Raw genomic sequence first — 14181 nt, forward strand, 5'->3', positions numbered from 1 at the left:
TTAAGAGATATAACCGCACACATATCACTCGGTACAGTGTTTAAAGTTTAAAACTCTTAGGCTTTTTTTAAAAAAAATACATTGCATATGGATTGAATTATACATTTTCAACTCAGCAACAACGATGTCAAGACCTATTACCATTTTGTATATACATGTATGGTCGTCGGCGACAATATGCACCTACCCTCGCTGAACATATTGTCGTCCATCGGTACACAATATGTGCCGATACGAGCCTTATTTTCCTCCTGCATAATTGACGACAAAATATGCAGTCAAGCATCGGCACATATTGTCGTCAATATATTGTTTTGACGAATATTTAATAGGATCGTGAAGAGAGAGATTGATAAATATACACACACCCGTACATAGGGAGACTGGCAGCATTACTCGCAATAATGTAGGGAGAAAACTGTTTGGCCAGAAAACTGTGTCCAGGATCGGTGTACACGTCTATGATATAAAAAGATACCGGAACTCTAGATTTAACTTATAAATTAGAATACTCTTTTTCTTATCATATATATTTGGATGTCACTTTGTGTCTGCAGTAGTATCAATTATCTCGATAATATTTTTGTTTTATTCCTTTACAAGTAATGATGTAATTAAGGTTGGGTCCACATTGTAGCTCACTTGAGCTGAAAACTCCAGTAAGCTTTTCTGAACTCTCGTTGTCTGGTGTCCGTCTGTAAATTTTTCACATTTTCAACTTCTTCTCAAGAGCCACGTGCACTCGGCCAATTTTAATCAAACTTGGTACAAAGCATCGTGCAGTAAATTCTAAATTGTAGAAATAAATGGCTTAGTCCTTTTCCAAGGAGAGATAACCAAGTAAAGGCAAAAATAGGGTAGGGTCATTTAAAATCTTTTCAAGAACCACTGCGCCAGAAAAACTTACTTATGTGGAAGCTACCTTAGGTAGTGCACATATTAAATCGTTCAAATCATTGCCCCCTGGGTAGGATTGGACCACAGTAGAAGCAAAGTTTACTTTTGAAATAATATGGGAAAAATCTTCTTCTCAAGAACCACTGAAATGCTGCAATTTATATGGAAACTTCCTTAGGTAGTGTAGATCGTAAATTGTTCAGATCATGGTTGCTGGGGATAGGGTGGGCCACAATAGGGACTCAATTTTTAAATTGAAATATATAAGAAAAGAACTTTTACAATCTTCTTTTCAAGAACCCCAGAGTCCAGAAAATATGAAACCTGGGAAGCTTACTGAGGTAGTCTACGTTGTAAATTATTCCGAAAATGGTCCTTAAGGGCAGGGTGGGTCCACAATCGGGTTTACACAGAGTTAAATCTTTAAAACTACTCTTCTTCAGAACACCAAAGCCATGATGAATCATATATGATAGTGGGAGCATCCTCTGAGAAAGAAGATTCGTTTTTGTTCAAATCACGACCTTGTGATTATGGTTGGTTCACAAAAGGCGATCAATTTTTTTTATATACAATGCATGTATAATGGAGAAAAAATCTTATGCAGAACAGCAGGGTCAAAGTCTCTCAGGTGAGTGTTGTAGCCCATGCGCCTCTTGTTCAAAAGTTTTCTCTTTGCATCTGCTTCTACATGTATATAAATCATATAACATTGGTTAAAACTTTTAATGCATTAAAGAATACCAGTGTTTTCTTTTAGAGTTAAAGTAATACATGTATGAGGATGCACTTCAGAAAAATATTCAAGATAGCTGTGCATGTACATATGTATGTACAATTTGTGCAACATAGCTTCCTTAACTTCATTCATCATCATTATCATCATCATTATTTCAGTATGTGCAATAAGGGTAAGCAGATCTTGTTACCACCGACAATATATTCAGACTGCAACAATTCATACCGATGGACGACAGCGTGTGCAGTTATGGGGGTACGCAATGTAGCCAGCGACACTATGTATAGGACGATAATATGTACCTTAATAATTGCTAAATTGACCTAAGAAAAACGTCTGTGTGATTAATACACCAATTACATTCATAAAGCTACAAAATACCCTTGAGTAACTCTAACTGGTGGGGCGACAATATATACAGTGAGGGTAGGCACATAATATCGCCGGCGAAAATATATATACATGTATAACTTTTTAGCCGGCGACAATATGTACCGCTGGACGACTTTGGAAGGCCTCAGCTGCCTTATGTGGAGAACATTCATTATATGCTGATACTTTAACATAATATTCTGATACTTTAATATTGTACATTGTATGCTGATATTTTGTCGTTATATGTTGTTACTTCAACATTAAATGCTGATACTTTAACATTATTTGCTGATACATCAACATTATATGTTGATACTTCAACATTACATGTACATTTATATGCATATACTTTAACATTATATGATGATTCTTCACTATATGCTGCTCTTTCTCTATATATATTGAAAATAAATAATGCTGAAAATACTGAAATGATATGTGCTCCACTGGGATGACTTTGTTGTGGAGACAGTCCCACCCCTCTCAGTAGTTTTTGAGTCTGGGTAAACATTTGTGTAAGAAAATAAATAACCTGTACTTGGTCACTAAGGAAATAAATAATTTTTTCATTCAATTAGTGACATGAAAATAAATAATCTGAGTCCAATAAAAATTCGTCCAATTAGGAATCGAATCGGTGTCCCCTAAATTGCAGTTTTTTTATTTTGATATCTGTGTGCCATCATTGGTTTTTCAAAACAGCCAAGTGTTATTCATAACGGTGGATAGTACCTTTACTTCAACGATATCTCAAAATTTTTTTTGCAGTACGCACTCCCTTTTACAAAGTTATCTTCCTTTATTTCACTCCTAATATTATTTATTATACCTTTCAAAATCAGTTCCTATACTAGTATACATCTATACTTTAAAAAAGTCTAACATTTCCAATGTTTTACTGCGCAGTCAAAAACAAATCGATGTTTGACCACAGAGTGAGATATTGGACCTGTCACTGAGATATCATACTGGACCGCTTACCTCACATTGTGGGTGGGATCAACCTTATCTTTTTTGCATTCGTTGGTGTACGACAGTGATAGAATTGACCAAATTTTACTGCAGTGCGGGTAAAGGAAATTTTCACCATGGAAGAAAGCACAAGATACATGTATGCCAAAAAAATATATATAAATAAATAATAAGTATAACAAAATATTTATTGACTGTGTTCTCGGGCAAAATGCATTTAGTCGACCCTTCGAACCAAACTGTTTGCCTTCGGCCTCAGACAAACAGTTTGCTTCTTGGGTCCAACAATTTTAACGCATGTTGCTCTCGAACCAAGTCAGTAAATGTATAATATTTACCCTCTACCCCTTCCCAAAACCACCAGTATATCCATGACTGCTTACACTTGTCCGTTTCCCCCCTTCGCCCCAACAATTTGCCAATACTTAGACATGTATACACAAAAACTTTGCAATTTAAAGAAAAAGTAAAGAAGTTTTTTTTTTTTCTTGTCAAAGAATTTTGGTATGACGATCCCGATGTTTAAACTATTACCTAAAGCAACATATAGTGAAGTATCATTTTATAACGTTAAAGTATCAGTAATATAATGCGGGAGTATCAGCATATAATGTTAAGGTATCAGCACATAATGTTAAATATTTATCATATAATGTAAAAGTATCCGTATTTATTGTTAAACCTTTAAACATTTGTTCCTATATAAATCAATACTAATAAAAGTCTAACATTTCCAAAGTTTTACTGAGCGGGCATAAAAAATCGATGTTTGACCGCGGAGTGAGATATTGGATCTGTCGATGAGATGTTGGACGGCTTAAGTCACATAATGGGCGGGGTCAGCTAAATCTCATTTGCATTAGTTGGTGTTCGACATACATGTATGTCAAAAAATAATAACAAAATAAATAAAAGGTATAACAAAACATTTATTGACTCTGTTCTCGGGCAAAATGCGTTTTGTCGAGCCCTCAAACCAAACTGTTTGCCTTCAGCCTAACGGCCCAAGGCAAACAGTTTGTTTTTTGGGTCCGACAAAACACATGTTGCCCTCGAACCCAGTCAATAAATGTATAATATTGAAGTTTCAGCATATAATGTTTAATGATAAAGTATCCTCATAAAATGTAATATTGAAGTATCAGCATATTACTGTTTTCTTTTAAAGTAACAGCATATAATTTTTGAAGTATCAGCAAATAATGTGAAAGTATCTGCATATGATGTCAAAGTATCAGCATATAATGTCAAAGTATCAGCATATAATTTCAAAGTATCACCAGGTAATGTTGAAGTATCGGAATATAATGACAAAGTATCAGCATTTAATGTTGAGTATCGGCATATAATGTCAAATGAATATATCAGCATATAATGTCAAATTATCAACATATTATCATCAGCATATAATGTAAGGTATCAGCATATAACGTTGAATATCAGCATATAATGTCAAAGTATCAGCATATAATGACAATGTATTAGCATATAATGTTGAAGTATCAGCATATAATGAATTTTTCCACATGAGGCAACTGAGGCGCTCCATAGACGTGTGTGGGTAGGTACGTATTGTCGCTGACGACAACATGTACAGAACGAAATATGTACAATCACAAGACCTCATTTTGGGAAAATTCTGTCAATCAATATTCTTAAGTTTACATATTAACTGAAATCCTTCATTTAGCCGCAGAAAATTTGAAAGATGTAGCTTATCCCAATACACGTATTGACCAAAACATTGTTGAACAGGACATTCAAGCATTGAATAATCAATTGTTTTTAAATTGATTAACGTACGCTAGAACGTTATGAAAATTTGTTTGCACACACCGTTGCAGTTATGAGACTACATCTTTCAAAAAAAAATTCAATGCTTTTTTTCACATTTTTATCTCATTGCATTGTCTACAAATGTTAAATATATTTCAAAATCGCTGTATTATTCTTCGGGAAAGTTACAATTTATGTAAGAGCAATTCCTACAGCTATACTTCGATGTGACCGTGAAATTTGATTTACGCTTATGAGGTTGTACTTGCATTGCGTTCAACGTTTGTGACGTCAAAATAAAAATCATAACTTAACCATTTGACTTTCTCATCCATATTATGGTGAATTATATGCCAAAGCTTTCCGAAACCGTGCGCGTCTTGTCATGAACGGGGAAAACGGGAAAAAAATCCGTAGACAATCCAGTGTGTAAAGAAAGGCCTAACAATTAGTATGAAAAACGTCAGTCAGCGTTTGACTCAATGTTTCAGAGTCTGTGGTATCTTTTATTTCAAGCTTACTAAGATATGTCGAGTGAAGTAACTATTGTTAACTGATAATACGCCGTCGGTATATCTAAATGTCGAGTTGAAGGCCACAGCAAGAGAATTTTATTCTTCTCATGTTGAAGTTTTTGAATAAATTCTTCCTCTTAGAATTATAAAAATAGGTCGGCTAAGGAGGCTCCGAAGACTACATAAATGTTGTCAATGAGAAACTCCTTCATCCTTTATATATTATATGGTTATGTCAATTAAAAATAGTTACTTCCATTCGTATGTCGACTTGCCTCGTTTTAGATCAATTTTTACGAGTACAATCAATTTTTAAACCGATGCCTGCCTTGGAGCATGCTCCTGAGTATTGAATAAGTTAAGAGATGTAAACACCATATTCAGGTGATAGTGGGATATTGTTACATAAATAAGGAAAGTAAAAGTTATATCTTTTGTCAGACAGTTTAGGTGTGAGTTTGCATTTATCATCTCTAGTCACCAAAACATCTGAATATGAAACAGATGTGGTAGACCCTGTGGTTTCTTTTATCTCAAGAATACTTGGATATATCGAGTCGACATATGAATGGAAGTTACTAAAGCTCATATTACAGTGATTCCACAACCTCATTTAATGTCAGCATTTCGTAAATTTTATATTCTTTATTATGACTTTATTAGCAATGTAACCTGTCATTGGGTTGTTTTTTGACTAACCTGTTTCATTCAAATTGTTAAGTCTTTGTTTTTATTACAGAATTTTACTACGGAATGTTCTTTCTACCTGATCTATATATACATAATACTAACTTCGGGTGTGACTGGTCAATAGAGGATACTTACTCCTCCGAGGCACCTGATCCTAGTGGTCCATGTTTGATGCCTGCTGACAAATGTGTATTGTTTATAGATTTTTATGAGATCGATCATTGTTCGCTATCTTCACCTTGTCATTTACTAATATTACAGATTCATTTTTTACAAAATACATGTAAAACTGCAAGTAGATAATCTTTTCAAAGTAGAATGCACATTAATCGTAATTTTCTTGCAATCAATATAATTATGCAAAATAATCTTCAGATAAATATTTAATCGATATAGATCTGAATAAGCTGATCATCTACATGTATAGAGTTCATAGTTGTGTACTGACGACAACTACTTTTTGAGTTTTTGAGTTTAGGTAGTACTTAGCAAGTTACGATCCAAATTTCCTCCACACAAATTTATCGAAGCCAATAAACGTTTGACTTTGTAGTCACATAGTCTTTGATATATAATTTATACTGACATATTGAATAAAATCTTATTATTGTTTTAGCATGATTGATTGATTGAATGATTGTATGTTGTTTAACGTCCCTCTCGAGAATTTTTCATTCATATGGAGACGCCACCACTTGCCGGTGCAGAGCTGCAAATTTTGTCCTATACTCGGCACTTACGGCCATTGAGCAGTGAGGGATCCTTTTCGTGCCAGCACCTACCGAGACACGGGGCCTCGGTTTATACGGTCTCATCCGAAGGACCGGTCTCCACGTCCCACAGTGGGATTTGTGTTTTAGCATGAAGCAATACTGCTTCAGAAAATACACGTAATGTAAATATTTTTAAAGTTGGGGTATCATAAAAAGTACTAAACAATATGGACGTCATGTACATATCTTTCAGGAAATTATTACATGTGCTATATAGTGCATGTGTTATAAGATTTTTTTTTTATGCTTTGATCCTCTCCCATGTACACAGGTAAAATTGCAACGTATGTTCAACATATGTTTCGAGTAGCATATGCTGAACATACGTTGTACATATGTTGACCATATGAATTTTCGACAGTATGTTGAACATATGTTTGAAAGATATGTTGAACATATAGCAGACTCAAAACATATGTTGAACATATGTTTGTGGTAACCATATGTTTAACATATGTTGAACATATCTTAAACATATGGTTGTTTCAAACATATGTTCAACATATGTTTTGAGTTTCACATAAAATTCAGTGAACATTATATTTTATAACCAATAGCCTTTTCACATTTATTTCTTTTAATATTAAATTATTGTTATCGTTATTTGAATTGATTTTTTTAATTTAATGAGATAAAAAAAATATGTTAATTAATTTAATGTTAATCAGAGAACCAGCAATAATTTAATATTAAGCCTATTATGAAATACATGAGTTATATGTTATGTTTTAACACGTCTGAGGGGATCCAGCAAATTTTGAAAGAGGGGTTTCCAGGTCGTTGCCCCCAACACTCATGCATAGAATCGCACCATAGGCACGCCAAGCCCATAGCAACGATTTTCGAAGGGGGCAACCTCCGAACAGAGTTGACAAGCACCCCCCTCCCCATCCTTCTGGATTCACCAATTCAAGTAGACTGCATGTTAAAAAAAATAATATTGATAACATTTATCAAGATAAATTTGAATACTTATTTATTCAAAAGAATGATCATTTCTTGTAGAAGCTTACATAAAAAAAGGGGGATTGGTTAACTACTCTGTTACCCTGCAACCCCTCCTCCACTCCACTTTCTCCAAATTCAGCCCCCCCCCCCCTCCTTTCTTCAAATCAAAATTTGTCTTCTTGAACATTTGATTTCCCAAATTGAATTTATCAAGAATTAATTTATTTGTATTTTACCACGTTTTGTTTGGATTTATTTGGAGTGAAAAAAAAATCCACATTTTATTTTCGGACCGGTTTTGGTTTTTATCGGATGAAAGTGTACGTACCTCATTTTTGACGTCACTGCTGCAGCAGAAGTGTTGGGTGTTGGAAACAAGTAAGTGCTCTCAGATATGTTTTTAGAATTTAGTTCATGGTGTTAAGAGAATTTCTTTAGCGTTACAGATTCATTCGAACGTCTAGTACTCTCGTGACTTGAATAATACCTCACTGTAGTTGTAATCAATGCAGTTCGTAAAAAGGCGATACACCTAGTGATCTTGTCTACGTTATTTTGGATTTGTGTTTGACGAATGTAAAAACCATTTACCATTTCTAATTTTTCAGATTTGTTTTCCTTTTGTCAATAGTTACGTATGGCACACCGATTCCTTCAAAATTATTTTCTGCACGACCTCAAACAAAAATTACACGAGTAAGTAAAAACTTACACAAAGTGAGGAAAATATACACGAAGTTATTGAAATTTACACAAACTATAGATAAACTGCACAATCAACAAAATATTTACACGATATAGTGAGGAAATTACACAAACGTAAAAACGAAAACTGCACGAGTGAGAATACAACATCGACATAAAATGCTACGCATCCTCATTGCGCACATTTCATTAATATTCATTAGAGAGCAGCTCAATGTGGCTTGGATGCTTGAAACATATTATAAATACAAAAGGAGGAGTAACGTGTTAGTAATCTTTTTAAAAAAGATTCTTTTAAAATTCCGCTAGACTCTCAAGAATATGTACAATGTATATTATGTAGATAATTGAATGGCACACAATCTTGAACTTGTAGGATATGAACACCCCCGAATAAAAGCATTCTACACAGAATACATGTATAGATAACGTAAAAAGGGGAGTTGCATATTACCAGTTGTGTGTTTAATTGTTGGATTTTTTAAAATATGTCATTCCTCTATATAGCAATTTCTTTTGAAAGTTTCAAACAATGACATATAGGCCTAAATAAAAATAACATGTGATATAATACAGGAGAGTTAACAACAAATCAAAACTCTTCTCCTCCACCACCCACTGAGTGTACTTTTGGTAATAATCAAGGATGTACATGCGTGACCTTTTCATACAGAGATCCCTCCCTGCTGGTTCTGGAACAAAATACACCTGTACGCTAATCGATATTTAGCTATTTGACACACCAGTAATAACTTTTGATTAAAGTTTATATTACTAGCTATTCATACAAAGATTTTGAAGCAATGTTGCGATCATCTGGGTTGTGGAATTTGACCGAAAACTTTTTGGGAGTCAACAGTAAAGAAAATTGAGCAAATAATAGTGCAACTTAAATTTATTCTATTTAAATTAATTCTAATATTGAAACGCATATCTCACTTTTTGATATATGTATGTAATAAAGTACATGTAGTCTTAACTTTTGAGCAACGTGTGGTGATTTCATAAAACTCCACGAAAATGTAGAAAAATTATACAGTCGTTTTACTTAAGTGAATTAAAGCTTAATTTATGTTGTTTTTAATGCACCGGCGATAGTCTACTTTGAATAGTTAAAATGCATATAAAGGAGTTTAGAAAATTTAAAATTATAAAATACAGGCACGTAGTATCGTTTTTGAAAGGGGTGGGGGCAGTCAGATTTTTTTTTTTTTGACAACCTACCTGAAAAAAACCTTGACAAACAAAAAAAAAAGTAAAGTGTCCAAACTCAAATATCCTATTTCGTGGGGGGGGGGGGGGTGGGGGGGGGTCCACTTTCTTTTCGAAACACATTATAATACCAAACTACTTTGATTTAAACTATCCTACAACAAAGGGGGGGACCAGCTTTTCAGTGAACATTTACAAAAGAAGTAGGTTATGTTTGGAAAAAAGTGGGGGGGGGGGGGGGGCAAGCCCCTACTGATGCTACGTGCTGAAATATTTTCTAAGAATTTAAGGGTACATATATAATAGTCTACGGAAATCAGGATTGAAATTCAACTGAACTGTAACGATATTGTAAGACCAAATTCAAGAAGACATACAAGATGAACTTAATTAGCTGGGACTTGGCTACACATGCATATTTATTTTCAATGCAGATTTTGACAATAATAGATTTGCACACGGTAATAAACCAAAGATTCTTCAGGTTTATATTCATCACATGTTTTCTTATATTTATTCGTAGTCATGCTCGAAGTAAAACAAGACCTGGTTGATGCCATTGATACACATGTACAATATTGTTATAAAGCAAACGTTTTAATTACTTGTACATGTATACGCACAAAATACAAATTGCATAGATTAGGCTTTTTAACTCATAATCTGAATTTTCAAAAACGTTAGATATGCACATGAATAATCTTTTAAAAAGTGGATCTTGTATCAAATATATTCCTTGAACGTAATTGAAGATTATTTTCATTTTATAATTATACAGTCATGTTCTTTTTATAATGACTATTGGGTAAAAAAGTGTTATTACAAAAACTTAGTGTTCGGAAAATAATTAAAATTTTATGCATACGAATTCGAAATGTAAAGAGAAATTGTTATCTTGGAAAATATTTGTCAAACCTCGAGCTCCATAAAGTACATGATTTATTCGCATTATTCAAGAGTGATAAAACACATTCTATGTTCTTTCTATTTATTATAATATCCATTCCCATTTTCTTATCTGTAACACTGTACGTAGATGTATTTAGTAATTCACTATGTTTATAAAATTTCTGATGTGTCATTATGGTCCAACGATTTGAAACTTCAAAAAATACATATATTCAGATGTTGCGACTCCAATCAATCCACGAACCAGATCCGCCACTGATGATATGTTTTACCAGTGCCAGGATCATTTGAGCAGATTTTTGTTATTTTTAAGTAACAAAACACAAAACCGCATGTACTACAGCACATAGAGTATATATATTTTACCTTTATCTGGTCCTTTTTATTAAAAGTGAAAACATTTATCAAGTAATCGCCATTACAAATGAGGGTAACGCTTACACATAGGAATGTCTTGTTTTTTATTGAGTAGTTAATGACTGAAAATATGCCGTATCACGGAAGGAATTCATAATAGTGTAGGCTGATATCTTCATATTTTATAAGTAATTTAAAAGATACATTAATAATTAGAAATAAAATATTTTTTATGTTTAGGTAATCCCCACTTTTTAATCTTTTTGAGAATAAAAAAAATCCTGAATAATTTCCAATTCCTTAATGAAAAAAAAATCTGCCCAAATGAATTCATAAGTAGTACAAATGAGAAGTACCAAAATAAATTATAATCAGAAGTAATTCTGCCATCATTTTCATGAAGAATCCACTTATTAATCGTTTTATTATGCATGTGTTAATTTTTTTTATACAAGTACTTTCCGTTAAAGTTGTATCTATCAGTTAGAGATTTTTAAAAGACCATAGAGCGTATATTTGAAAAAAAAAAACTAAATAATTCTATCTTTTTTGTAAAAAGCAAGATATGTTTATCGTTAGGAATTTAGAGTTTGCTGTGTATTACTTTTAGTTCGAAGTCGAGTGCATCATATGCAATGGTACTTTTTCCCCCCGCATTAACACAAACATGCGATTCCTTTCTTGCCACAACTTATGTCCGGCATCATATAATACCTCCATATTTTGGCTAGGATCTAGGTCAATAAAAGAAAAATATGATATCTCCGAGCAACTTTTAATTTTTTTTTTTTCACACAGTTCACAAGAAAACACTTCATCCGTTCGATTGGCATTAGCTAGAAATCAGACCGAGTTTTAGCAAAGAAATAAACATGATAAAGAAGCAAACAAACGTGCATATCATCGTCAACGCCATTTTCTCTCGATTACATCCAGCATTCATGAAGAGATAAAGAGTACGGAAAACCAAGAACACAATGAATATTCTATGTGCATAATAATGATATGCGCAGCTGTATGCGCAGTAAAATTGCTTGTGTAATTTTTAGTTTCCTCTGCTCGTGCAGTTTTTTATTTTACGTTTGTGCATTTTATACCCCTTAATCGTGTAAAAAATTTCGGATTCGTGTATTTTTCGTAATGTTTGTGTAAAAATCTTTCAAACTATGTGCAATTTTTACCGATACGTGTATTTTTATTTTACTCGTGTATATTTTTCATCAAGCTCGTGTATAAAATCATGATCGTTGTGCAGAAAATAATTTTGACGCAATCGGCGTGCCATAGTTACGTTTGATCTTGACATGAAAGTGAAAGTAGAAATCTCGCATAGCAGTTTGTATGTAGCCTATGTTAAGATGGTTATCCATTCGGTTCTTTTACCAAATTATTAATGGAAAATGTTTGTTTTTAGGACCTATTATTTATTAAGCAACTGGAGTTCAGTGTCAGAGTGCTGTTTTTATTGAAAGAACCCAAAGCTGTTAAGACTGCGGACTGACGATTCAACCCAAAGCTGATTTACCTGAAGATTGCCCGATCACAATATACAGGTGAAAATAAATACATATAATAATCACAGTAATTACAGGGTGACTCTTTAATAACAAAATATTTCTTTAGAAATTTCTTTTTGCTTCTTAATTCTACTCTGGTTTACTTTATGAAAAAATTAATCAAACTTTTTTTTTTTACTAAAATATTGTCAGAAGATATTGATATGGATAGAAATTGCTGGCTTTTAAACTATAAAATATCTGAAACTCAAAAAGATGCTCAATTTCAGTCTAATCAGGCATTCAAGATTATAGTGTAAATGTATTAAAGTGTATCAGCTAATTTATTACTTATTTATATATTAATTGACATAGAAATTTTTTTTTCAACACTAGAGAAACCAGAGACTTGTACTCACTCTCTTTCAAAGTTTCTTTTAAGTTTTGATTGGAATTTGATTAGAAAATATTTACTGTATGAATATCTATTTTATATTTTTATAGGCTCCCCTCCCTGTTGTAAATAACATGGAAGAACACCACGACCCTAGGCTTGCTCCAGAATAGGTAAGTACATCCTGTATTACAAGCTTTGTTATTTTCTTCCAAACAAAGTTTTGGGATATACTGGAAGCAAAATGTCCATTTCTCTGCCTGTATTTTTGCCTGTATTTTTTTTTATATCCAAATATACATTTGCATCTGATTATCGATTTAATATTAATATATTATACTATTTCAACATTCCAAATTCATTTGTAAACATTTAGAAAAACTAATTGGTTTTTTTCTATGATATTATTATGAAGCATATCTTCCAAGAGTGAAATTGTCTTGGAAATAACATTATATGGTGTTATACAACATATTAAATGTTTTATGAAATTTGTTTTAACTCATATCAAAGGATAACTTTTTAGGAGAATTGGGTATGCATTTGTTTGCACATGACAAATATCTTCAGTGTATGAACTTAAATTACATGTAAAGTTTAATTTGTATTTCAGAGAACCTGTATTAATCAACAGAACCTTAAAATTGAAGTCTCCACTGTAGTGCCATTCAGTACCTTAACATGTGACAATTTCAAATCCTATGATGAGGTTCCAAGGGGTTGTAAAATGGAAGAAAACACAGAACAGGCCAAGAAAAAAATTGTAAGTGCTCAAAGTAATTATTTTTGTGCTAACTAATACCGGTATATATTTATTAATTATACATGTAATTGACTTCTTAATTTTTATTATTTTTTCTTTATCATTTCAGAAGTAATGCAGTCACTGTCAGGGAAATAAAGCCAAAACTATGTAGAAATTTGAAAAAATAAACACAAGATTATTGCTCGAGATTGTGTTCTTTGATTTCTTATTATTAAGTGATTAAAGGACAAGAGTACTATTTAGTTAACTTTGCAATCCAAAGAAATACAAAATAATCAAATAATAAATGTAAGTAAGAAATAAACATATGTTTAACATATGAAAAACATATGAACATAAACATATGTTAATCATATGTTCAAACAAAACATATAAGCAACATATGTTAAACATATGATCAACATACGTTCATAACATATGTTAAACATATGTTGCTCGTTTTTTATGGCGAACATATGTTTCAGAACATACGTTCAACATATGTTCAACATATGTTAAACATACGTTGCAATTTTTCCTGTGTACATTGTGAAGTGTTGTAATGATAGCTTATTCTTTAACTACTTGACAGTTTGATTAGATCATTCACATTTAAAAATATATACTTGTAAGAAATGGAGAACTTTCAGATATTCAATTTTATACTCAATGTACATT

The 14181-nt window shown here is 32.6% G+C and overlaps 1 long non-coding RNA gene across 1 annotated transcript; it reads left to right on the top strand.

Moving 5' to 3' along the window:
* Positions 1-12249: 12249 nt before the first annotated feature.
* LOC133187119 (uncharacterized) lies at positions 12250-13712 on the top strand. The gene is made up of 4 exons (XR_009721129.1): positions 12250-12421; positions 12869-12931; positions 13372-13521; positions 13631-13712. It is a non-coding gene; the product is annotated as an uncharacterized LOC133187119 (long non-coding RNA).
* Positions 13713-14181: the final 469 nt, after the last annotated feature.

Source organism: Saccostrea echinata, unplaced genomic scaffold (assembly GCF_033153115.1).
Source record: "Saccostrea echinata isolate AGI-Se365-2 ecotype Australia unplaced genomic scaffold, CSIRO_AGI_Sech_v1 ptg000014l, whole genome shotgun sequence".
NCBI lineage: Eukaryota > Metazoa > Mollusca > Bivalvia > Ostreida > Ostreidae > Saccostrea > Saccostrea echinata.